We start from the raw sequence: 26,007 nt of genomic DNA, 5'->3' as shown, positions 1-26,007 counted from the left end.
ATTACCCACTTTAATATTTGCAATATAGTAAAGGTATCCAGATTATAATCAGACTATATTGTTGCTGTGAGTGGGGGTGTCTGGCACTTAATGTATTTAACTGTTTTTCTTACTTCCTAACCAATTTTGTAATTTGCTTTATTACACAGTGTCCATCACCTCTCCTGGAACAGGACATCTAAGGGAGCAGTGTTGCAGGTGCTAAAAAGTTTCTTACATTCCTGATTACATTCTGGATGATGGACGCTGTGGCTGATGTGAGTGCAGTGCAAGCTCTCTGCTTCTATCTCTACCACTCGGGCTTCTGTGATGGAAGACGCTGTCAGGGGGCGGAGATAGAAGCAGTGAGTGAAGACAGCATCACCCAACAGCTTATAGCACTGCCTTCAAATGAGTCATCAGCAGAGGGCGGTGTCAGAAGCAGTTAAGTGACCCCAGATGACAATTAATTTGAGGGCGGTGCTGGTATCACTCACAGTCTTTATCTGCTCCCCAGAAAGAAGCAGACAGTTGGTGGTATGTAAGAAGGGGCCAGGACAGTAGTCGTGGCCAAGGACAACAGGGCCTTGGTGTCCCAGCCTCTTCCCACAGAAAAATTGTCAGCTTCTACCGGCATACCTGTTCGGGGTTCTGGGTCACCATCTGGAACTTCACTGTGGTGCGGCACATTTCCTGCACACTCAGTTTCTGTGCATAGGCTAGAAGGAACGGACACAGATACCGGTTCAGATGCCAACCAAATGATTTTACTTTTCTCTTCAACGGTCCCAGACACATCAGTTACATTACAGTCCACACAGTATTCCTCCTTCACTTTCCCTTTTCTGCATTCTTTGTCCTCACGCACATTATGGGGTAGTAGCACCCTAGGCGGTACTGCAGCATCACTCCTGTAGGACCTCAGGACATAGGGGATCCCGTTCATCTGTTTCGCCCCAGATTTGAAAGCTTCAACCCTATTTAAGATCTGCCACATGGTGAATATTCTGCGCCCTGCATGACTTTTGGACCACGTATTCCTTCCCATTCCTGCTGCTGTCATAAACTGCAATTTCCCAGGTGCTTCGGTCTTATCCAGCACCCATCTGTACCCATGCTTTTCTTCTTCAAAATGTTGCGTAGCTGCTATGGGGTCCTGGGCTTAGAGCCCTTGTGGACATGTCGGGCGTGTTCGCCCTACTAACCTGTTCCTTTCCCCTACACTTGCTTAACCCATAGCAGCTCCTCCTACAGATAACCCTATGTGAACTTCCTATAGCTATACCTAAAAAGACCCACTAGTATACCCCCATCTAGTGGCTCACTATAGAACAACACTTACCCATATCTAAGAATGCTATACTAATAGTGCCTTCCTCTAATGACCCCAAAGGATGCACTGGCTTATCCTAATCTATACATTAATACACAGAACATGATATATTACAATCATTACAGCATGGTAACACATATATAATGTGGTAGCACCAATGAGTCAGGTGGTAATACACGTACTTGTGTAGCAGTATTGTTAGCATTGTACACATCAAATAATAACATACATTCATAGAATTTCTTAAAGGGGTGATCTTAAGGGGACATCTTACTTCACCACCTACAGGTGCACTCACATCAACCACAGCGCCCATCACCCAGGATCCAGAATGTCTTTATGCGATGCAAGAAACTAGTTAGTTACTGCAGCGCTGACGCTTCTGATGTCCTGTTCCAGGAGTGGCCACTTCAGTGAATGAATGCAGCCCCAGCCTCCTGTGACATCACGTTTGAGATTGCTCTCAAATGAAACATCACAGGAAGACTCCTCTAAAATAAAATGTTACAGGAAGTATGTTAAAAAAACCACAATTACAAATTCGGTAGTTAAGGAAAAGTGTAGGGTATTGTGTAATAAACCGAATCACAAAAAATGGCTAGGGTGTAAAGATAATTAGAAAATTTTATTTTTTTAAATTATTATTAACATTAGATCTTTTTACTACTGATGCCGCATAGGCAGCCTCAATAGTAAAAAGTTGCTCACACTCGTCAAACACTATGTTTGACGAGTGTGACCAAGCTGTCAATCAGTTTTCCAAGCGATGCTACAGATCGCTTGGAAAACGCTAGCATTCTGCAAGCTAATTACGCTTGCAAATCGCTAGTTTTTCCGCGGGAAATACGCGGGAATTTAAAATGCGATTTCTCGCATATTTTCCACGGAATGGAATTCCGGAATTCCCACGGAAATTTCCGAAGGAATTCCACACGTATGCACATAGCCTCAATCCTACAGATAATGAGCGCATTCGTTGCCAATAAATTGTAAACTATGGTACAAATTTACATATCACTCTTATCAGATAGCTGAAAAAACTCCTTAATTTGCTGGAATTGTGCCAATTTTTCAGGTTCAATTGCAACAAATTTTGACGATTTAATCAAAAGTAATCCAAGACAAAAGTAAAAAAATGGCACTTCTTTCAACATACAGTGGGGAAAAAAAGTATTTAGTCAGTCAGCAATAGTGCAAGTTCCACCACTTAAAAAGATGAGAGGCGTCTGTAATTTACATCATAGGTAGACCTCAACTATGGGAGACAAACTGAGAAAAAAAAATCCAGAAAATCACATTGTCTGTTTTTTTTTCATTTTATTTGCATATTATGGTGGAAAATAAGTATTTGGTCAGAAACAAAATTTCATCTCAATACTTTGTGATATATCCTTTGTTGGCAATGACAGAGGTCAAACGTTTTCTGTAAGTCTTCACAAGGTTGCCACACACTGTTGTTGGTATGTTGGCCCATTCCTCCATGCAGATCTCCTCTAGAGCAGTGATGTTTTTGGCTTTTCGCTTGGCAACACGGACTTTCAACTCCCTCCAAAGGTTTTCTATAGGGTTGAGATCTGGAGACTGGCTAGGCCACTCCAGGACCTTGAAATGCTTCTTACGAAGCCACTCCTTCGTTGCCCTGGCGGTGTGCTTTGGATCATTGTCATGTTGAAAGACCCAGCCACGTTTCATCTTCAATGCCCTTGCTGATGGAAGGAGGTTTGCACTCAAAATCTCACGATACATGGCCCCATTCATTCTTTCATGTACCTGGATCAGTCATCCTGGCCCCTTTGCAGAGAAACAGCCCCAAAGCATGATGTTTCCACCACCATGCTTTACAGTAGGTATGGTGTTTGATGGATGCAACTCAGTATTCTTTTTCCTCCAAACACGACAAGTTGTGTTTCTACCAAACAGTTCCAGTTTGGTTTCATCAGACCATAGGACATTCTCCCAAAACTCCTCTGGATCATCCAAATGCTCTCTAGCAAACTTCAGACGGGCCCGGACATGTACAGGCTTAAGCAGTGGGACACATCTGGCACTGCAGGATCTGAGTCCATGGTGGCGTAGTGTGTTACTTATGGTAGGCCTTGTTACATTGGTCCCAGCTCTCTGCAGTTCATTCACTAGGTCCCCCCGCGTGGTTCTGGGATTTTTGCTCACCGTTCTTGTGATCATTCTGACCCCACGGGGTGGGATTTTGCGTGGAGCACCAGATCGAGGGAGATTATCAGTGGTCTTGTATGTCTTCCATTTTCTAATTATTGCTCCCACAGTTGATTTCTTCACTCCAAGCTGGTTGGCTATTGCAGATTCAGTCTTCCCAGCCTGGTGCAGGGCTACAATTTTGTTTCTGGTGTCCTTTGACAGCTCTTTGGTCTTCACCATAGTGGAGTTTGGAGTCAGACTGTTTGAGGGTGTGCACAGGTGTCTTTTTATACTGATAACAAGTTTAAACAGGTGCCATTACTACAGGTAATGAGTGGAGGAAAGAGGAGACTCTTAAAGAAGAAGTTACAGGTCTGTGAGAGCCAGAAATCTTGATTGCTTGTTTCTGACCAAATACTTATTTTCCACCATAATATGCAAATAAAATGAAAAAAAAACAGACAATGTGATTTTCTGGATTTTTTTTTCTCAGTTTGTCTCCCATAGTTGAGGTCTACCTATGATGTAAATTACAGACGCCTCTCATCTTTTTAAGTGGTGGAACTTGCACTATTGCTGACTGACTAAATACTTTTTTGCCCCACTGTATAAATCTAAACCAGAATGTGTAGGCATTCCAGAGAGAAGAGATCCAAAAGTAAAATTAAATCCAATTTTTATTCCAACAATTTAGAAGAAAACATACAATAAAAAACAGGATGTCTCAAGAGAAAAAGAGATGTCACCACATGCTTGATATAAGAAGGACTAAATGTGAAATATACAATATATGTGTGTGACAGAGTACTGTTTATCCTAATGCAAAAATATATACTCTACTCTTAAAATGTCTGGTGCTAAAAGAGAGGCAATCAAATCTCATATATCAATAAGTTAGTATCATTAATATGCCAAAAATATACCACTTAGACCAAAATTAAACAAAAATACAAATGGTTAATTATTCAAGACACCACTTATCATGGCTCAGGGAATAGCAAGAAAGTAAAGTGGCCTGTGCCTACAGTATATCAGAAAAGAGCATTAGGAAGCCATATCATTCACCAAAAATCACAGATAAATATAGTCCATCTTAAGGTGGTAATAAAAAAATGCCAAGGTAAAGTATGGTCCACATCGAACAATATATAGAGGAAACTTTGGCTATTGGTAATAGCAGCAATGAAGATCAGTGATCAAGAGCCCTCTATCAAGCGGTACAGAGAAATATATACTTTGAATAAAGCGTTGGGAAACAAATTACCTGGCAGGTATATGTGGTGGCGTCCCCTCACCCCTCTCTTTTTCTCTTGAGACATCCTGTTTTTTATTGTATGTTTTCTTTTAAATTGTTGGAATAAAAATTGGATTTAATTTTACTTTTGGATCTCTTCTCTCTGGAATGCCTACACATTCTGGTTTAGATTTTTAAATTTTAACGATTGTCTAGAAGGGATTTTAACTAAACACCTCCCAAACCTAAGTTTGCCCAGGCAGGTTAGAGTTGCTATTAGGCAGGAATCAGGGCAAGACTTAAATATCCCTATGCTACCATCTCTAAAGTTGGCAAGTATGCTGCCATCTACAACTAAATGGAACATGTCATGAGAAAATGACAGATATATATCCAGAATTATTGGACAAAAAACTCACACAAGCAATGAGTAGATGTTAAAGAATTTGCGCCATGGTTCTCTTTTCCACCCAATAGGACAATTGGCTATAAAACGACACTGCTGCATGTTGGCAGATCAGTCTCACAGGCAGCCATTTGATGACCACTAGGTATCGTGCAAATGTCCTATTCTAAAAGAAACAAATCTAGAATTTTCTAGATTTTTTTCTTACAGGAGACTCCAAACTTTTTATGTCATAGCTATTGGTTGATATTGGTCAACCTACTATACTATGAGGAATTCAGAAGAAACCCTCTGGCTGCATATTACATCCAAAATCCATTGTTGATTTTAGTAATAGTTTATAAAAGATGCAGAAAGATCTGAGCGAGAGCTCAGAAAAGGCATCCACAGGCTTGAGTTCCTTAGAACATTTATCAGTTGCATTTTACTAACTAAATTGGTGTGTCGGTGACAAATTCTTACGTCACGTGAATGTCTGCAGAGTGAAGATAAACTCTAGGCAAATCCAAACAAGAAACCAGCATTTTTTTATGCATTTCAATGGCGATAGAAATGACACAAAGCTCAAAACTAGTACCACATTTCATATACATTTTAATTCTAAAATGTAAATCAATAGCATATTAAATAAAAAATAAAAATGCAAAATAACAGGTATAGTAATACAAAACATAGAAAATGTACTGAACTGGATTTATACAAAATTAAAAAGCTGAAACTAAACTTTATTAAAATAACTGTACTGAATAAATAATAAACAACATATTTGCATACAAATGTACATCTAAAAAATATAACCTAAGAAGGTCAAAGTGCAGCTTGGGTCTGAATGAGAAAATGGCATCATATCAATATAGAGTCATGGCCGAAAGTGTTGGCAACTTTGAAATTGTTCCAGAAAATGATGTATTTTTCCCACATAAATATTGCAATTAGATGTTTTGTTATACACATGTTTACTTCCTTTGTGTGTATTGGAACAAGACAAAAAAAACAGAGGGAAAAAAAGTCAAATTTGACTTAATTTCAAACAAAACCTCCAAAATAGGCCAGACAAAATTGTTGGCACCTTTCTAAAACTGTGGGTAAACAACTTTGTTTCAAGCATGTGATGCTTGTTCAAACTCACTAGTGGCAAGTAACAGGTGTGGAAAATATGAAAATCACACCTGAAAGCAGATAAAAAGGGGAGAAGTTAAGTCAATCTTTGCATGGGGTGTCTGTGTGTCACGCTAAGCATGGAGAAAAGAAAGAGGAGAAGAGAACTGTCTGGGGACTTGAGAACCAAAAACTGTTCCAAATCTTGAACAAACCTGAGATTCTCCCTATGAGAATTTGGAAATAGATTAATTCTCAAGCCTCTATATACTCTTTTCTTTTAGAATTTTGAATGGTCCATGATAAGTTATGCTCCACTTAAGAGTAGTCCAAAATTTTAGTTGAGAGGTGTAAGAAAGCTTGTTGATGGTGCTAGGAAGCGATTGATTGCAGTTATTTATTCCAAAGGGTGTGCACCCAAATATTACGTTGAGGATGCCAACAACTGTGTCCGACCCATTTGGGAGGAATTTCTGTGAAATTATGTGCAATTTGCCTTTTTTTCTGTTTTTATTTGTGTTGTTCCAGGAAATAAACATGTGTTTAACAAAACGCGTAGTACGCAATAATAATTTTCTGGGAGAAAAACTTTCTGAAACAATTTCAAGGGGAAAACACTTTCGGCCATGACTGTATTTTCTGGTTAGCAAGTAACTGCATAACTTTTAATGCAAAGGACGGAGTCTTTGCAGCAGATAAAACCACACAGAAATGGTTGGATATTACATAAATGTCTCATAATAGGCCGATTACATTAGCAAAATATTTCCTCTTCCCTCAAAGTTTCTTGACTTAGCTGTACCTTAATACATATGGCATAGCATGAGATTTTTGACCATTATTAGGAGAAACTACACATTTGAAGGGAACCTGTCAACTGATTTTAGATCCCAAACTAACATTATTTGTATAAAGTACCTTTAAAATTGGCAGCCATACCTTTGTTTTATAAGTCCTCGCCTCTGTTTTATAGAAATCCATTTGCAAATTTTCATGTAAATGAGCCATATGTGTAGTTGTGTAGTTGCCCTCACCCTTCTCTTACAATTCTCAGACCTCTCTCCTTTCTGGAGTGCTGCATGTGTAGTTAATGTTCAAACTGGACTATTGAACTGCGCATGCACTTTCCACGCCGGGAGTGACAGTGCTTGAGAGGGAGCAACACACATGATTGTTAGCAGTAGTTGACAGCTGGTGGAGAAAGAAGGAGAGAGGCCAGAGAGCTGTAAGTGAAGGGTTAAGTCCCTTACACTTGCGGCTCATATGCATGAAAATTCATCAACGGATTTCTATAAAACGGAGACACAGACTTTTAGAACAAAGGCATGGCTGTCATCAACAATTATAGAGACTTTGCATAGATGACAATACTTTGGGGTCTAAAAGCTTGCTGGCAGGTTCCTTTCAGTAAGGTTAGGTGTAGACAACCGTATGTTTTCTCATTTGATAAAATCGTGTCAATTATGCAAATCACACTCTGATCATACTCTGATGAAAGCTTGATCTGATTCTATTGTAGGAGGAGAAGATGGAGAAAAAAGATGTCTTCATCTTCTCATTGGATCAATCCATGGAACTAGAACTGCCTTCAGATGTCATCCAAGTGCAGGTCGAGGTTTCCCACGCACTCATTGACATGCATGGCCGAGTGTGATCTGAATATGCTGCAATTTTTTTTCCCTTGACTGGCTCTGTCCGAGAAAAAAAAAGAAATAGGACATGTGCACATAGCATAACATTGGTCTGGGTGTGATCCAGTTTTGTCAGATCTCAGTTGGACCGATAATACGGTCATCTGCTTGAGCCCTAGCACTGACATAGGTAAAGCAATATCCTCATCACATCTAACATCCTAGATTAAGCATTTAGGACATGGCAAATATGTCCACATTTGACTTTGTTAAAATGCATGGTCTTTCCTGTGATTTAATAGAAATTCACATATTCAAGCTGTCGTGTAAAGATGATTCTGGGACGGCTCATGAGATAACCCTGAAAAAAATAAACATATAGATAAACATTCATTAATAGAATGGTAAACTATCAAACAAAAAGGTAAGAAACATTGAGTCACAACATCCATGAAGTTCCCCAGCCTCAGGGTTTGCTAGTAATATATATTATGTGGTAAATCGGGTCACTCGGCTGCTTAACGAGGTAGTCACAGGAGCTCCATGGACAGACTTCCAGTTCCGGCGATAGAGATGTAGGATGCAGAGTGTAGAGCTCCCACACCTGACTCCAACAAAGCCTAACATAAATGCAGATAAAAGGCCCAAATCAGTCTATCAACGAGTGAAAACCTTGACAAACCTACCCTACTCTTGTATGGGCCGGTATCTGCTACATAGCAGACAGAAGAAAACAACATGACGCTGAATGGCTGGAGAGAATGGATAGAGGGAGAAAGACAATATGGCGCCGACCGCAGAGTGTGCCTCAGCAACACAAGCAGCTTTACCTTAGGCTAACAGTGAGTACATCAAGGATGCTTCATTAATGGAGCTATCCTCTGATCTGCTGGACTATAAAACGCTGGCTGCTGAAGTATCAAGCAGAAATTCTCCTGATTAGTGATCGGTGAACTCGAACAGTAAAGTTCGGGGTCCATACCGAACACCTATTGTCTGTGAACAGACCCCGAACACGGACTTCTCCAGGATGTCCATGTCTGTTTGGGTTTGGCAGCCTGAACATCAGGTGTTTCCCATGTTGTCATCTGTGTCACAGCAAGAGAAACACGGGCAGCTGTTTATTACCACCAGTCAGAGCGATGTAGTTCCCACATTGTTGACAGCGTGTGAGCCAGCAGCTCTGACCGGTGGTGAAAAGTTTACCACCGGTCACAGGTGTAAGCTGATGAGAGTATTACTCTCATTATCCTACACCTTTTCTCACTGATAGCAGCAAGAGCAGGCATAAATTGATGAGAGTATTCACCAGCTGGTGCCCGTGCAATAAATGAATACATTTTTAAAAAAATGGTGTGTGTTTCCCTCTATTTTTGATAACCAGTGCAAAGCTGCAACCCCCAGCTCTTAGCTTTATATTGGCTGGTTATCATAAATAGAGGGGTGTATTTTTTAATTATTTGAATAAATATGTAAAAAACACCATGGGGTGCCCCCATGTTTGACAATCAGCCAAGCTAAAGCAGAAAGATGGTGGTTGGTATTCTTAGATTGGGAAGGGGCCAGGGTCCTCTGCAGCCTGAAAATAGCAACCCAGAGCCACCCCAGAAAAGATGCATCTATTAGATGCGTCATTTCTGGCGCTTGTCTGGCTCTTCCCACTTGCCTTGTGTGGTGGCACCAGCCGGCAGCTGCCCCAAAAAATGCTTTTCTATTAGATGCGCCTATTCTGACACTTTGCCTCGGTTGGCTCATTTGCCCTGGTGTGGTGGCAAGTGAGATAATAGGTTTGGGGTTGATGTCAACTGTTTTATGGCTGCTGACATCAAGGCCAAGGGTTAGTAATGGAGAGGCATCTATATGATGCCCCCATTACTAACCCCATAGTAAAATTGTAATAAAAGACCCAGCAAGAATAAAGTCCTTTATCTGAAATAAAAACTCCCCATCCTCTTTTACACATTTATTCACAAAAAATAAAGATAAAGTGAAGCTATACTCACCTTTCCGCCACCAGATGCCCATGTCCCACTGCAAAAGACCAAACATAATAAAGCACCATATTCCTCATCTGTCCTACACTAACTTATAGATGCCCATGTCCCCTGTTGAAGGCAAAAAAAATAAAAAAACACCATTTTCCTAACCTGTTCAACAATAATCCATTAATGAGCATGTCCCATAATGATCCAGATAATTTCAAGAGTAGTCACATCAGTGATCCGACCACTCTGCACGCCATCCGAAACACACTGAGACAGGAGCGTGAGAACGGTGACCAGGGTTCATAGCCGAGAAACCCCAGTCACCCCATTTATGGCATCACTCGCATCGTGTGAAAATTCTCACTCAGCGTGTGATGCAGTGAGGTGACCCGGATTCATCAGCTATGAATTCTGGTGACCTATCTCATATCAGCGCGACACACTGCAGGAGTGTTCTCACGCTTCTGTCTCAGTGCGTTCTGGCTGGCGTGTAGGGCAGTAGCACCACTGATGTGAATGCTCTTCAAACCATCCAGATTGTCAAGGGTCAGGCCCATTAAAAGATTATTGGCTTGACAGGTGATGAATATGGGGATTTATTATTTTTTGTCTTTTACGGTGGGACATTGGCATTGGTCGGCAGAAAGGCGAGTATCACTTTGCTTTTTTATTTTCATTTTTTGTGAATAAATGTGTAAAAGAGGGTGAGTAGTTTTTATTTCAAATAATGGACTTTATTCTGGCTTTGGCTTTAATACAATCTGACTATGGGGTTAGTAATGGGGGCGTCTTATAGACGCCTCTCCATTACCAACACCTGGGCTTAATGTCAGCAGCCATAAAACAGCTGACATCAACCCCAAACCTATTAATCCACTAGTCACCACAAAAGGGCAAGTGGGAAGAGCTGAGCAAAGAGCCAAAATTGGCGCATCTAATAGAAGAGCCTATTTGGGGCAATTGCGGGCTGCTATTTTTAGGCTGGGGAGGGCCAATATTCTTGGCCTTATCCCAATCTAAGAATACCAGCACCCAGCTGTCTGCCTTAGCTTGAATGATTGTCAAAACTGGTGGGGGACCCCCACCATTTTTTAAAATTATTTAAATAATTAAAAACCCCTCTATTTTTGATAACTAGCTAATAAAAAGCTGACAGCTGGGGGTTGCAGTCCTGCGCTGGTTATCAAAAATAGATTTTTTAAAAATGTATGTATTTATTTATTGCACAGGTGCCAGCTGATGAATACTCTCATCATAGTGCGCCTGCTCTTGCTGCTATCAGCGAGAGAAGGTGTATGATGATGAGTGTAGTATTCTCACACGCTGTCATCTGACAGCATGGGAACTGCAGCACTCTCATAGGGGGTAAAGATCTTACCGTTGGTCAGAGCCCATGTTTCCCACGTTGTCACGCAGATATTTATAATATATATGGCCCCAATGGTTTCAATAAAGGCTTCTTCAAAAAATGGGAATACCCTTTTCTCACACGTCCGTGGTTCGTGGACATGGATCACTACATCTTAGGTTCTTAGGATCTGACAATATACTAAATAAGATGAAATCAAGAGAGATCCAGGACTTTGTCATATCTGATTACTCACAGGTAGTTATGGAAACAGCTTTGTTAATGACTGGAATTTCCCAGAAATTTTCACAAAGGATGATGAATTTGTTAATACTCTACACAACTGGTGAAGTGAATTTGAATGGGCCAATACAGAACGCAAGTCCCAACCAACCTTGTTTTGGAAAACAGCTAAGGCCTCTTTCACACTTCAGTTTTTTATAATCAGTCACAATCTGCCAGGTTTTGAAAAAAACGGATCCGCAATTTTCTTTTGAGGATCCGTTTTTTTCCCCATTGACTTCCATTATTGGCGGATTGTGACGGATTGCCGTCCGTTGCATCCGTTTTTTTTGCGGATCCGCCAAAAGTTGGTGTCCGTCACCATCCTCAAAGATTTCAAAACGGAGCTTGCAACGTTTTTTTCTCTGACGGATCCTCCAGACACTCATTTAACCTGAAATTCTTTCTGGGTGCCGGACAAAAAAAAAAAATTTTCTCTCTCTCTCTCTCTCTCTCTCCTTTTCCAGGCTGCGATTCCTTTAAAATTCTTCATTTGTCGGATTCGTCAAAAAAAACGGACGGGTGGCATCCGTTGTCATCAGTACTAAAACGGATCCGCCATCCGTCCTTTTGGCGGATTTTGACTGATGCAAAAAACTGAAGTGTGAAAGAGGCCTAAAGCTGCACTAAAGGGCAAATTAATGATGTATAAAGCTTCTAATCTCAGAGATTCTTACACAGAGTTCTTACAGCACCCTACACCTCAAAACAAAAAGAAATGGAACATGGCAAGAAGGGAATTTGAGATGTGGATAGACAGAAGGGAACAAATCTACTGCTCTAGACGTGAAGTGGAATTGTTCCGATTTGGTAATAAAGCAGGGAAATTAATGGCAAAACTAGGAAGAGGTTGCACTCCCATGTCCTCAATAGTCAGACTTAGAGACAACCAGGGCATAATTACCTCTGACCCCCCCCCCAAAATAAATTATATAATACAAAGCTACACTATCATAATTTCCCCATAGGCGAGGTGGAGGGACAGTGATTCTTAAAAGCCTGTCTATCCCTAAGCTATTACAAGAACAAGAATTTAGTAATGCTGACAAAACAGAAGAGGACATAAGAGCTATTATTAAACACATACAAAATGGAAAGGCTCCAGGCACAGATGGTATTAGTGGGGAATTTTATAAGGCCTTAGTAGATGATAGTCTGCTGACTTTAACCATATATTACAAAAGCAAAAACATCCTTCACACAGGGGTAATTCCAGACAGATCCAAAGAAACATTCATAAAATTGATACCAAAACAGCAGAAGGACCCCTGGACGTGGGCTCCTATAGGCCTATTTCTCTAATTGATGTGGATTAAAAAATTCTTTGTAAGATAATGGCAGATTGGTTGGCATGCTTTCTCCCACACATGGTAGGTCCAGTACAAGTAGGATTTTTAAAGGGCAGGGCTGCAGTGACAAATTTACATAAAGTCCTGATGGTGCTAGATGCGGTATGACACTGCCCACTGCAATGTGAAAACCCGACCCTGCTATCCTTAGATGCAGAAAAATCTTTTGACAACATAAGCTGGGACTGGCTAGCAGCAGTGTTGGATGCAGTGAATATTAAGGGTAATTTTAGGACATTTTGGGAGGAGTATATAATTATCCAACAGCAATAATTTAGACTCAAGGCTTTTTGTCCAATTCTCTTTTTCGGCACAAAGGGACTCAACAAGGGTGCCTGACGTCTCTTCTACAATTTGATCTAGCCCAGGAACCCTGACCTGTTTAATGGAATATGAGTTGGTACCAAGATGACGAGAATAGCACTCTTTGTGAATGACATTATATTGTTTTTGTCTAGACCATTACAACAACTGCGACAATAGTTCCAGTTTATCAAAAGTTTTGGGAAATACTTAATGTCTAATCTAAAAGTGAAATCCTGGAACTGGGGAAAAAAACTCCCTTAGGATAGGTAGGAGAAATTGGTCTGAACCCATAGCCCTCTAGATCCTTTATCACCTACCTGGGAATCAAGATAGGCAGATACCCAGAGCAATTCTACTCCTTCAATCATACCTCTCTACTAGATTGCGACAGAGCTTAATCCTTTCAACACCAGGTCTGTTTTCACCTTCATAATCGGGACAAATTTTACAATACTGACCAGTGTCACTTTATGAGAATAAAGGGCCCGTCACACTAAGCGAGATCGCTAACGAGATCGCTAAAGCATCACCGATTTTGTGGCGCAGCAGCGATATTACCTCTGACCGGCTCCCCCACTGGTTATCGCTGATCACGTGAGAACGTCCTGGGCCGTTTTTCGTCGGGCGCTTCCTGCTGGGCTTCCTGCTGGCGCCGACGAGCGACGCGTGGACGCGGGCGGGAGGACGTCTTCATCGCCACGTCTGACAGGTAAGTAATGACCGCTGACCGCTGCTTTGTCGCTGGTGAGATCTGCCTGTTTGGTAGCTCACTAGCAACCATTTAGCGATGCACCAGCGATCCTGACCGGGTCGTATCATTGTCGGGATCGCTGGTGCATTGCTAAATGTGACGGTACCCTAACTCTGGAATGCTTTAACGGATCCCACTGATTCTGAGATTATTTTTTAATGACATATTGTACTTCATGATAGTGGTAACAGTTATTTGATAAGACTTGCATTTATTTGTGAAAATAACGTAAATTTGATGAATATTTGGAAAATTTTGCAGTTTTCAAAGTAAGAATTCTTATGCCCTTAAATCAGACAGTTATGTCACACAAAATAGTTAAGAAATACCATTGGTCACATGTCTAATTTACATTAGCACAATTTTGGAAATAATTTTTTTTATTAGGAAGTTAGGGTTAAAAGTTGACCAGCGATTTCTCATTTTTCCAAGAACATTTACAAAACCTTTATTTTCCACAAAAAAAAATAATTTAGATCCAATATTTTTTATTTTCACAAGGGCAACAGGAAAAAATGGACTCCAAAAGCTGATGTGCAATTTCTCCTGAGAATACAATACCCCATATCTGAGGGAACAGAAGGAGTGTCGTTTGACATTTTGAATGCAAAATTAGCTGTAATAATTGTCACATTTGGAGAGCCCCTGATGTGCTGAAACAGTGAAAAAACCCCACAAGTGACACCATTTTGGAAACTAGACTCCCCAAGGTACTTATCTAGAGGTATGATGAGCAATTTGAACCCCTAGGTGCTTCATAGATGTTTAGAACATTAAGTTGTGAAAACAAAAAAATTTTTCAACAAAAATGATATTTTAGCCACAATTTTTTTATTTTCACAAGGGCATCAGAAAAAAAATGACCCCCACAATCTGGGCAATTTCTCCTAAGTATGCTGATACCCCATATGTGAAGGAAAACTGCTGTTTGGGTGCACGGCAGGGCTCTGAAGGGAAGGAGTTGGGTTTTAGAATGCAGACTTTGATGGAAATGTCTGCGGGTATCATGTCGTGTTTGGAGAGCCTCTGCAGCCCCTGATGTACCTCACTGGGGAAATGTTGACCTGGTACAACACTGGCACTTTCAGCTCGGCGGCAAAGGGGAGGGCAATGGGGATTAGGATGGATTAGGGAAAGATCTGGCAAGGAACAGGAACTATTTTTTCTTCTTTCCTGTTCAGCGGGATCAGCAGGAACAGCACAGGCAAGTAGCAGCAGTGATCACAGTGATGGCACAGGCTTCTGTGGCACCTCAAGGCCCAGCACGGTGCAGAGACGGACAGAGTGACTGCTCTGTACAAATCTGAAGCTATACTGATAATGTACAGGACAGTCTCCTGCAGGTCACAGTGTGTCTGTGCTCTCTGATTGGTGTGATCAATATAATCGGTGATCACACCAATCAGAGCTGGGCCTGGTGACGCCGTAATTGCCAGGCACCAGCCTATGATCAGTGCTCTTACAGCACTGATCCAAGGCTGGACATCAGTGTTTTAGGCAATCTGAAACACTGAGAAACGCTGCGATTGGCTGTTCAGGATTGAACAGCCAATTACAGCGATCGTAATTACGAGGGGCGTCGCCACGCCCCAGGATGAAGGCGTTATGTTCCCTGCTGTGACAAACAGCAGGGACAATCATGCGATCACTGCGCAATTAGTTGCGGTGGTTGCATGATTGATGCGATATACATGTACTACATCAGTAGGCAAGTAATTCCCAATCATGATTTACATGTACTGCAAATGTCGGGAATTTGTTAAAAAAAGGCATTGTTTACCATTGTCCTTTTTGGACAGATGTCACTTGATAAAAATGATTAGCTTTGGCAGAATCTGGTACCACCTTCAAACATTGCCCTTGCTACTGAAACATGTAGACATAGATAAAATAACTAGTGATTTGCAAATAGTGAAATATTCAGATTCGGGAATATCGGCACAAATAATTTCTAATATCAGTGTATTCGTACCGAATAACGAATCCAATGCAAATCAATGGGAAAGCTGAATAATTTTCTGCTGGACCCAACAAACAGGTCTGGGGGCATGGGAAAAAAATGAAATTGATGGGAAAGAGCTAAAACTAAATGGGAACAGCATGGAGAAGATGTCTGCATGCCTTTCTGACTCACATATGATATCTGGGAATAATGTTGTTAGACTACTGCGCTGGTTTTACGGATTTTTAAAAAGATCTACCAAACCAAATCCAATTTTTTTTAAAGGGAAAAATGCAGAGAAACATTTTTCTTCCTAATTACATGTATATAATGCTAAATAAAGATATAAAAAAATATTCCTCTCCTTTAGCATATGTTCACACGGAGCATTTTGGCTTTTGTTTTTCCATTAACATTTGTGAGGGCTCTCACTCCTACATTTGGTCCCTCCCTCATGCCAAATAGTTAGCTAGATAGTGGAATACATATTAACCATCCCTTTACAATGCCATTTCAAACATGCCCATTTGAATTTTGGGCTTTACCCGCCACCACCACCATGTCCGCTGCCATGTCATTATGTGGCCCTCGTTGACAATCAGCAGAGTGCCAGCAGGTGCTGTGAAACCGGAGTTTGGTAAGGGCACTCAGGTGGCCCTGTATCATACATTTGGGGAGCTCTCACTCCTACATTTGTGAGGTCCATCCCTCATGCCAGCATGTGCTGTGAAACCTTTGTTTTGTAAGGTCCATAGTTCATTTAGTTCATTTTTGACACCGGATCCCAATGGAACCCCTGTCATAGCGGGTGAAGCTGCTGTAAGGTGAATATAATACAGGAGTTGGGCGAGCTGTATGATAAGTATCAGTAAATTTGATTCTACCAGACGCCAAAAGCATTAGAATTAAATTCGGAATACAGTGTATGCAAGCGAGGGCCTGTATTGTGGTCAGTATGTTAGGCCTGAAACCCATGTCAGGAACATGTACAAGCCTCAATTTACCTGCCTGGAAGCAGCCTCCTCAAGAGAAATACAGGAGTGCCATTGACCAATCTGTACAAGCCTACGCACTTATTCTGGAAACTACCCAAGCAGGCAGAATGTATCTTTTGCATGGTTTTGAGCAGCAAAGGAGTAATTACAGGATTTGTCTCAGAGAGTGTCGAGGTCTGTTGAGTGTTTTACTCAGGCGACAGGCAGTGCTACAGAGCTCAGCTAAAGTCACTAGCGTGGCAATGACCATGTTCCAATATATGTAAGGCTGAGGCCTAAATAGGTCTGTGAAGCATATTCACCATGTCTCTTAGACGTGTTTAAAATGTACAGAAACTAGCCAAAACCCCACCACCATTTTTTTGTAAGGACACAGTTTAGAAAATGTAAGGGAAGCGACAGTTTAATAAAGAGACAAAAATATCATTTAAGCACCAGGAATAGTCAGCAATGGTCTTTGTCCAGCACCGGACAATGTAAATTGCTAACAAATATGCATGCCCAAGCTAACTAAAAATTTGTGAACAGACATATATGCTGACAAAGGACAACTGAACGCTGAGCTGGGAAGTTGAACTGGACGTGGTTGTTGACTGTGTGCTGGGGCTCTGCGGACGGCTGTGTACTTCCTCCCTGAAGTTCCACCCACTTACACACGTCTTCTGGTTAGGTCCACCTATTTCTGCATGTGTCCTGCGTACTTATTTTTAACAATGGGTACGCAGGACATGCGGATGTGGATGCGTCGTTTTGACGCGCCCGCCGATCGCACAGGAATCCTGTTCTTCCTCCTCCTCCTGTTCCTCATCATCACCCATTGTGGATTGAGAACACTGTGTGAGGCTGGGCTGTGTGGCCACTGTACAATCTTGCTCCATAGCCACCTGCTCAGCATTCAAAGCTTCCTCTTTCAGATTCTTTTTTAATAGACAGAGTAGTGGGATGGTTATGCTCATAATAGAGTCATCAGCGCTCACCATCTTGGTGCTGTACTCAAAGTTTTGAAGAACCTCACATAAGTCAGCGATCCACACCCACTCAGCAGTTGTTATGTGAGGGGGCTGAGTGTTACTCTGACGGACATTGAGAAGCTGAAATTCAGAGACTCTCCTCTGCTGCTCATTAGGCCTTGCCAACATATGAAAGGTCGAATTTGTGCATGTGGGCAAGTCACAAATCAGTCAGTGACGAGTCAAATTAAAATGCTGCTGCAGCAAAGCTAGACCGGTGAAAGCCTGAGATGACTTTTGGAAATATGTGCTAACACGGCATACCTTGGCAAGTATGTCAGGCAAGTCAGGATATGAATTTAAAAACTGGTGTACAACCAAGTTCAGAACGTGGGCCATGCATGGAACGTGTACTAGCTTGCTGAGCTTTAAAGCCGCCAACAAGTTATGCCAATTAATGCACACAACCAGAGCTGGTTGGAGGTTCAGCGGAGAGAGCCCCTGATTGGTCTGTTTTTTATCACTTTCATCAGCTCCGATGTGTTGTGAGCTTTATCACTTAAACAGATGAGCTTCAGCAGAGCGTGCTGCCGCATTGCCAAGCCAGTGCTGCAAATTTCCCAGCTGGGCAGTGATGGGGAGGCTAGTTCCACTGAGGATGAGGAGGAGAGACAGGAACTGGAATACGAGGAGACTGAAACCGTGATGGAAGTTGGGCCCACTAGTCTTGGTGTGGGCAAGACAACTTCCAAAAAAAATTTGGCCAGTATTTAAATACTTTTGTCATCCATATTGCTTACAAAGTCGGAGGAAATCCAGTCCTTATTCAATTTTAGAAAAGTCAGCCTGTCTGCATTTTCTGTAGACAGGTGAGGATGTCCCAGCCTCTGACTCTGTTCCAGACTCCACCAGGTTAACCCAGTGTGCCATCAGGGAAATGTATAATCCCTGTCGACAAGAACTTGTCCACATGTCTGTGGTTAGGTGGATCTTCCCTGTGACTGCGTTGGCCAGAGCATGGCTGATATTGTGTAACACGTGCTTATGTAACGCGGTGACGGCACATCGGGAAAAAATACGGTCAGCTGGGAATCAAGTACCGTGGCGATGCCACCGCTAAGAGATCGCGGTAAGACTCAGTTCCCAAAAGTCGAAACAGCAACATTTCCAGGGCTAGCAATCTGGCAATGTGGGTGTATAGCATTTGGGCCTGTTGGTGGGTGGCTGGATATTTTTGCTTTCTAGTAAATGTCTGGGGCAGGACAACTGAGCGCTGTGCTGGTACAATGAAGTGGACGTGGTTTCTGACTGTTGTGTATGTGTGATTTGTTACCCAGGTGTTTTGTCCACCTACTGGGGTACTTGGCTGCCATGTGCTTGCATGCTGGTGGTGCTCAGATTGGCAATGTCCTTGCCTCTTCTTAGCTTGGTTTGGCAGATGCTGCAAATTACCATTGTTTTATCTGAAGGACTTACAGAAAAAAACTGCCATACAGGTAAACAACGCACCCTTGGCTTGTCATCTAGCTCTGTGAAACAGTTGACCGAGTTCTACCTCTGGGCAAACCACTGCCTCTTCTTGCCTGTTTTCTTGCTATGGATCCATCCCACTCTGCACTGCCGTGCTCTCTAGGTGTGCCACCGTGCAAGGTTGGATCAGTGGCCTCATCATTGACTACATCGGCTTCCAATTTCTCAATCTGATCTCCCTTCTGAGCTGTTATTTGAGGTTGACCTGATAGCAACTGTGCCTCATGATTATTCTCCACCTCTTCAGACATCAATTGACCTTCCCCAATGCTATTTCAGTGGTAATTGTGTGGCGCCCCCAGGAGTATGGTCGCTACAATGGCATTGCCTTCCTCCAGGGAGGGTGATGTCATGCTTGGAAGCAAGGAAGGGTCTCTCTAACAGTTAATCATTTACATGCAACACGTTCCCACTCCAGGTCAGCAGAGGGAGCTCTGAACCAGGATTGGGGGAGGAGTGCTCTCTGAGGACCAGGAAGGGAAATAGTTAGTGTGAGGAGGGCAACGTGTGTAGATGTGTGGAGAGAAGCTGGAGGTTGAGCTGAGGACAGAGAGCTCCCTCCAAGAGATAGCGCATGATCTGGAGCCTGGTCTCCACGGTTGTATGGATACTGAAGGTCCTGCAACAGAAACCAGAGGAATAGGAAGCTGTAAATGCTCTATTCCCACCTAAGACTCGGAGGCACAACAGCGACTGGTGAGCCAAGAGAGATAGAGGGCTACAGCTGTCTGCCATACGAGGTAGTTCTAAGAGAAGATAAGAAGGAGGAACGTCAGTGTAACACTGTACTGCATGTACCTCAAGCCAGCACTAGGAAGGAGACTACACAACACATTTGATAGAGAGATTCCTGAGTTGCTTCCAGGCTAGCCTGCTCCTGTGCCATCTGTAATCAGGACCCTGGACTGCGTTTGCCAAGTAAAGGTAAAGAAACTGCACCCTATTGTGTCCTTGCCTCCTTCCTGCAACATCCTCAGCACTGCTACATCTCTGTGCCAAACACTGCATCTTCTTCCTAACCCTTTATCTACACTGCCCTGGGACTACAGCCCTGCCTGTGGAGGGCTACAACATCATAGCTCCACTACACCATCAGTCCCAGAGGATCTGCATGCAGCATCAGCTCAACACCTCCCTTGCCGAACACCACAGGTGGCGTCACGAATCATTCACTTATAAACTTTATTCCCAACTCAACCCCTTTTACATGGGCGCCCAGGGCCACGGACCATGTCACCGCTGCTGTGACATTTCCATCTGAGAGACCGGCTCGGTACTAAGTACCCCACAGCCCTGAGAGGGCGACCCAATTGTGCAAGTAAGGAAAAACATAAAATGAAAGAAGGCAGGAAACATTTCACACTAATACACACAGCCCTCTATGACTTCAACATTCCAGCATTCCCCAATTTCCAAGATAGAATAATAGTTTGCCCTAAGTGTATTACCACATTAACAGATATAGCTCTGGCTAACAATAAGAGACCACCACATCAAAACCCTGTCATGGGCAGCCCATTCTCCAGACCTGAACCCCATTGAAAACCTCTGGAATGTAATAAAGAGGATGATGGATAGTCGCAAGCCATCAAACAAAGAACTGCTTAAATTTTGGCACCAGAAGCAGTGTGAAAGGCTGGTGGCAAGCATGCCAAGAAGCATGAAAGCTGTTTTTAAAAATTATGGTTATTTCACAAAGAATTGATTTCTGAACTCTTCCTGAGTTAAAACATTAGTATTGTTGTTTCTAAATGATTATGAACTTGTTTTCTTTACATTATTTGATTATTTGAGGTCTGAAAGCACTGTTTTTTTTTTTTTGTTTTTTTTTGACCATTTCTCCATTTCAGAAAAAAAAAAAATATTGCTTGGGAATTCGGAGACATGTTATCAGAAGTTTGTTGACTAAAAGAGCAATTTACATATTACTCAAAAATATACCTATAAAGAGAAAAATCAGACAAACTGAACATTTTGAAGTGGTCTCTTAATTTTTGCCAGAGCTGTATGTGGCACGGGCTATGGGAATGTACAGCTTCCATAAGTTATTGGGATACAGTCATAAAGCATGTACAATCCTGTTAGGAAACAACTGCGACAAACTCCTCAAGTCTTATTGTTTCATTAACTAAGTCCTCCAGAAGAACAGGGGCAAATAAATATTAGTAACATACCTAGGAACATACATTGTGAAGTCTGCTAAATGAATGGCTTAAAGGGAATCTGTCACCCCTTTTTTGAGATATCATGTAATGATATCATTCAATTGTGTGTCACATAAGGATTCTCTTAGTACTTTTGCTTCCCCCTGACCCCGCACCTTTCATACATAAATACTTTTTTTATATCGGTTCAGATGTATGTAAACTGCCACGGTCCGGTCCGCTGGGAGGGGCTTATTCAACTGCTCCCATCTCCCTGTCTTGCTCTACACAAGAAATGCGTAGAGCAAGACAGGGAGGAGGGAGCAGGTGAATAAGCCCCGCCCAGCGGACCGGACAGCGGCAGCTTACATACATCTGAACTGATATAAACAAGGTATTTATGCATGAAAGGTGCGGGGTCAGGGGGAAGCAAAAGTACTAAGTGAATACTTATGTGACACACAATTGAATGATATCATTACATGATATCTCAAAAAGGGATGACAGATTCCCTTTAAAAAAAAGACACTGACATTGGAAACGCTGGTCTCACAAATGAAACTTTAATTGGATATAGAACTTGCAGAAGCAGAAATGCATTTTGACATACAGAGTGGTATTGTTTGGAGAATCTGGCAGGTACGCTGGGGATTTTTCAGTTTCATCTTCCAGTTGAGATTTATTAAATGATGAAGAAATTATTAACAAAGTGTACAAATGTTTGCAATACAAAATCTCCCTTTTCCTGTTTTTCTCCACCCCCTTTGTTTGCTTCCATTTCCTAAAAAAGTTATAAAGTTGTACTCAGTTATACATATTTGGTTCCTTATTCTGTATTGTAATGTTTGAAAGTTTTTAAATAAAAGGATATTTGGAAAAAAAACAACAAAGAAGCTTCATAAACCAGGCCAAACAAAAGTAATAGACATGTACAGTCTTCTTGGCATAAACCAAACAGCACTCACTATAGTCCTTATAACTGTGTGGTATGCTCACACAGAAACCAGGATTCAGGTCTGTTTCCAAGAGCCCAGTTCTGGAGGTCAAATTCCCCCAGAGTACATAGAACAATCATTAAATAAAAAAAGCTTCACTTTTACATCCTGGATCCCTCCCTAGGGTAGAGATATGGTGAATAACTGTCTCTCCCAACTCTTCAGCTGTTCATAATAGACATGGGCCTATCATGGCCAATTAACCCTTCTCAGCACATAACATGTTGGAGCAAAACATCCAGGTTTATATCACTTGAGCTAAAAACCTCACTGAAACATATCTCCCCTTCAACAGTAAAATGAGGTCTGCAGTAAGAAGAAAGTTGATCAACTGTCTCCTCATTGTTCTTATGACCGTCCCATTGCATTGCTTCCTGGAGCATCCATTTAATATGGGCGAATTTACAATCTTTGTGAGCCAGAATTAAAAGTACTAAAGGAATACCTAGACAAAAATTTAGAGAAAGGCTTTATTCAATCTTCTTCTTCGCCAGCTGGAGCACCCTTGTTTTTTATAGAAAAGAAGGACTCAATCCTGTGGCCATTTATTGGATGATAGAGAAATCAATAAAATTACCATTAAGAATCGCTACCCACTCCCCTTAATCCCTGAGTTGCTGGAGAGACTACATTCAGCCAGAATTTTTACCAAACACGATCTAATAGGGGCTTATAATCTAATACGAATCCGCCCAGGAGATGAGTGAAAAACTACCTTTAGAACTAGATATGAACGTTTTGAATATCTGGTTATGCCTTTCTGCCTTAGCAATGTCCCTGCCACCTTTCAGCACTTCATCAGTAATGTTGTCATGATCCATTTTGGTTCCATTTTTAATCTGGCTCTCAGATTAAAACTTTTATCCTTTCAGGCCATCGGTGGTTAATTTCCGTTCCCCCCGCTGGTGTAATTGCATTCCTGCTGGGTCAGCCGATGTGGGTGCTGACCACTCCCACATCCTTTAAAAGGTCACCTGATGCATCAGCTGACTGTTGGTGTTAGTTCATTCTACAGCAATCAAGCTGCAGGAAGGATTTCTCTGGGTGCAGTGTGGCTTTGCTGAGTTTGCTTGTCAGGTGCCTTACTCTGCTGTGTGGTGCTTTGCAGCAGAGGGCACTAAGTGTTGCATTTTTTTTACCCTTTCTCTTTTGGTGTCTGTCTGTCCTTACCTTTTGTTGTATTAGTGCAGCGGTGGGACCAGTGCTCTCGCCTGCCAGTTCCCTACTTAGGGATAAGAGCATGGCAAGTGAGGGATTAGGTATCCTGCTTGGCGACAGGGTGAAAGAACCCATATAGGAATGCTAGTAAGATCAGGGCACTTCCTCAGGTGAGTGCAGGAGGTGTCCATTTTCCCCGTTCCCCATCGACAGGGCTCACCGTTGTTAAAGTTTCCCTGGTGTTCCCTTGTGTGTTGTGCTGTCCATTGACCGACCTTTCGTGAGGTCGTGTCATACCACTCCGTTCACATCGTGACAGGTGTTTTTTGAGATTTTTTGGATTGATTTGCTGTTGTTTATATCAATGACATTCTTAAATTTTCAGATACCTTGGAGGAGCATCGCAGACATGTCCAGTTAGTCCTGGAACATCTACAGGAAAACCATCTCTATAGCGAACATGAAAAATGTGAATGCAAACAAACCAGAACTCAATTTCTGGGATATATAATCTTCCCAGAAGGTCTTAGTATGGATCCTAGAAAAATCAGAGTGGTAGTTGACTGGTCTACCCCAAGAAATGTAAAGAATGTTCAGGGCTTTAAAGGATTTGCAAATTTCTACAGAAGATTCATTAAAAACTTTTCAAAAATAATTTTACAAGTTACTTCACTCACAAAGAAAACCAAAGTCTTTTTTTTGGTTTCCAGAGGCATAAGTGGCGTTTGACAAACTAAAGACACTTTTTTACTTCTGCCCCATTACTTGTCCATCCAAATCCTAAACTGCCGGTTGTTGTCAAAGTAGACGCTTCAAGTCTCTGTGGTGGGGGCCGTTTTACCACAGTGTGTTGTAGACAAAATGCAGTTTCACCCTTGGGTGTTTCTTTCTCATACCATGAGCTGCAGAAAAGAACTATGACATTGGAAATATGGAACTTTTAGCCATTAAAGTTGCCTTTTCCGGATGGAGACATCTTTTGGAAGGGGCCAATCTTCCGATGACTGTTTTTACTGGCCACAAAAATTTAGACTGTATCCGTACAGCTAACAGGTTATTTTTCCCCAGGTTTAATTTTATAATTTATTGGCCTGGTTCAAGAAATGGCCTTTCTGGTGCTCTGTCCAGAATATTTGCTGAACCAGGACCTCAGGAGAGGTCTAGCACTAACTTTACCATTCTACGTCCAAAAATTGTTTTGGGAATACTGGACTCCAAATAATTTTTGACGAAAATTAAAGAGGGATGCCAAACTGACTTCTTTCTTAATCATCCTTCTAAAGACATTGCTATTTCTTTTAAGGAGGGATTTTGTATGCAGAACTATCCCATACATATCCCCAAATCTGCTCAACTTGAAGTCCTCAAACGTGTCCATGATTCTAAACTTGTAGGACACCCTAGAGTAATGAAAATGCAAGAAATACTGCTTCGTTCTTTTTGGTGGCCTTATTGTAGGAAGGATGCGGGAAAATGTTTTTTTTTTGTTTAACATGTGCACAGAACAAGATGACACAATGTTCTCCTCTAGGACTTCTTCAACCACTTCCAGTTCCATCAAGGCCTTGAGGATCAATCTCAATGGATTTTATCGTGGACCTACCTCCCTCAAAAGAAATGACTTATCCTTGTTGTGATAGACAGGCTATCAAAGATAGCCCCTTTTTTTCCGACTAAAGGGATTCCTACCACTGAACAGTGGTCAAAGAGGTATTTAGGCTGTATGTCATTTCTGATAGAGATGTTCAATTTACATCAAGATTTTGGAAAACTTTCTGTACAGCATTAGGAGTTACTGTCAATTTGTCTACTGCCTTCCACCCACAATCCAATTGCAAGCCTGAAGGAACTAACTAAACCCTTGAACAATACCTGTGCTGTTTTATTTCTTAATTACAGGATGACTGGGTGGATTATCTACCAGCAGCATAGTTTGCCTATAATAACTCCCAAAACAGTTCTACATCCCAAAGCCCATTTTTGCTAACTATACCTTGCATCCGGTATTTATTCTTATTCTTCCATTTAATACTTTGGTTCCTGCTGTTACAAACAGACTTACAGAGTTGCAGAAAGCTCACAAAGAACTGAGATGTTACACAAGGCACGAGAAGCTTACAAAGAAAAAGCAGATAAACGTCGCAAAGCTCCTCCAACCTTTCAGGTCGGTGACAAGGTTTGACTTTCTACCAAAAATCTGAGAACAAACGTACCGTCTTCTAAATTGGGTCAAAAATTCATAGGACCTTTTCAAATTTTTGCACAAATTAACCCAGTTGCTTTCCGTTTAAAACTTTCTGGCAGCCTTAAAATTCACCCTGTGTTGCATGTGTCCTTGTTCAAGCCATTCAGTGAGAACCTATTTCCAGGAAGAACTCAGCTGCCTCCTCCACCAGAAAAATTGCATGGTGAAGCTGAGTACACCGTGGATGAAATT

General features: G+C 41.8%; 1 protein-coding gene across 1 annotated transcript in view; it reads right to left on the bottom strand.

The window, feature by feature from the left end:
* Positions 1-7,165: 7,165 nt before the first annotated feature.
* Positions 7,166-26,007, bottom strand: part of SUSD1 (sushi domain containing 1) — a 488,868-nt gene continuing 470,026 nt past the window's right edge. Inside the window, exon 24 of the mRNA XM_073549625.1 lies at positions 7,166-8,196. The gene's annotated coding sequence lies outside the window, so the exon portion shown is untranslated. The remainder of the gene's footprint in view (positions 8,197-26,007) is intronic.

Source organism: Dendrobates tinctorius, unplaced genomic scaffold (assembly GCF_039654945.1).
Source record: "Dendrobates tinctorius isolate UK_male_01 unplaced genomic scaffold, ASM3965494v1 ptg000160l, whole genome shotgun sequence".
NCBI classification, from domain to species: Eukaryota; Metazoa; Chordata; class Amphibia; order Anura; family Dendrobatidae; genus Dendrobates; species Dendrobates tinctorius.
The sequence above is the reverse complement of the archived record's forward strand: the minus strand, read 5'-3'. Positions and strand labels throughout refer to the sequence as shown.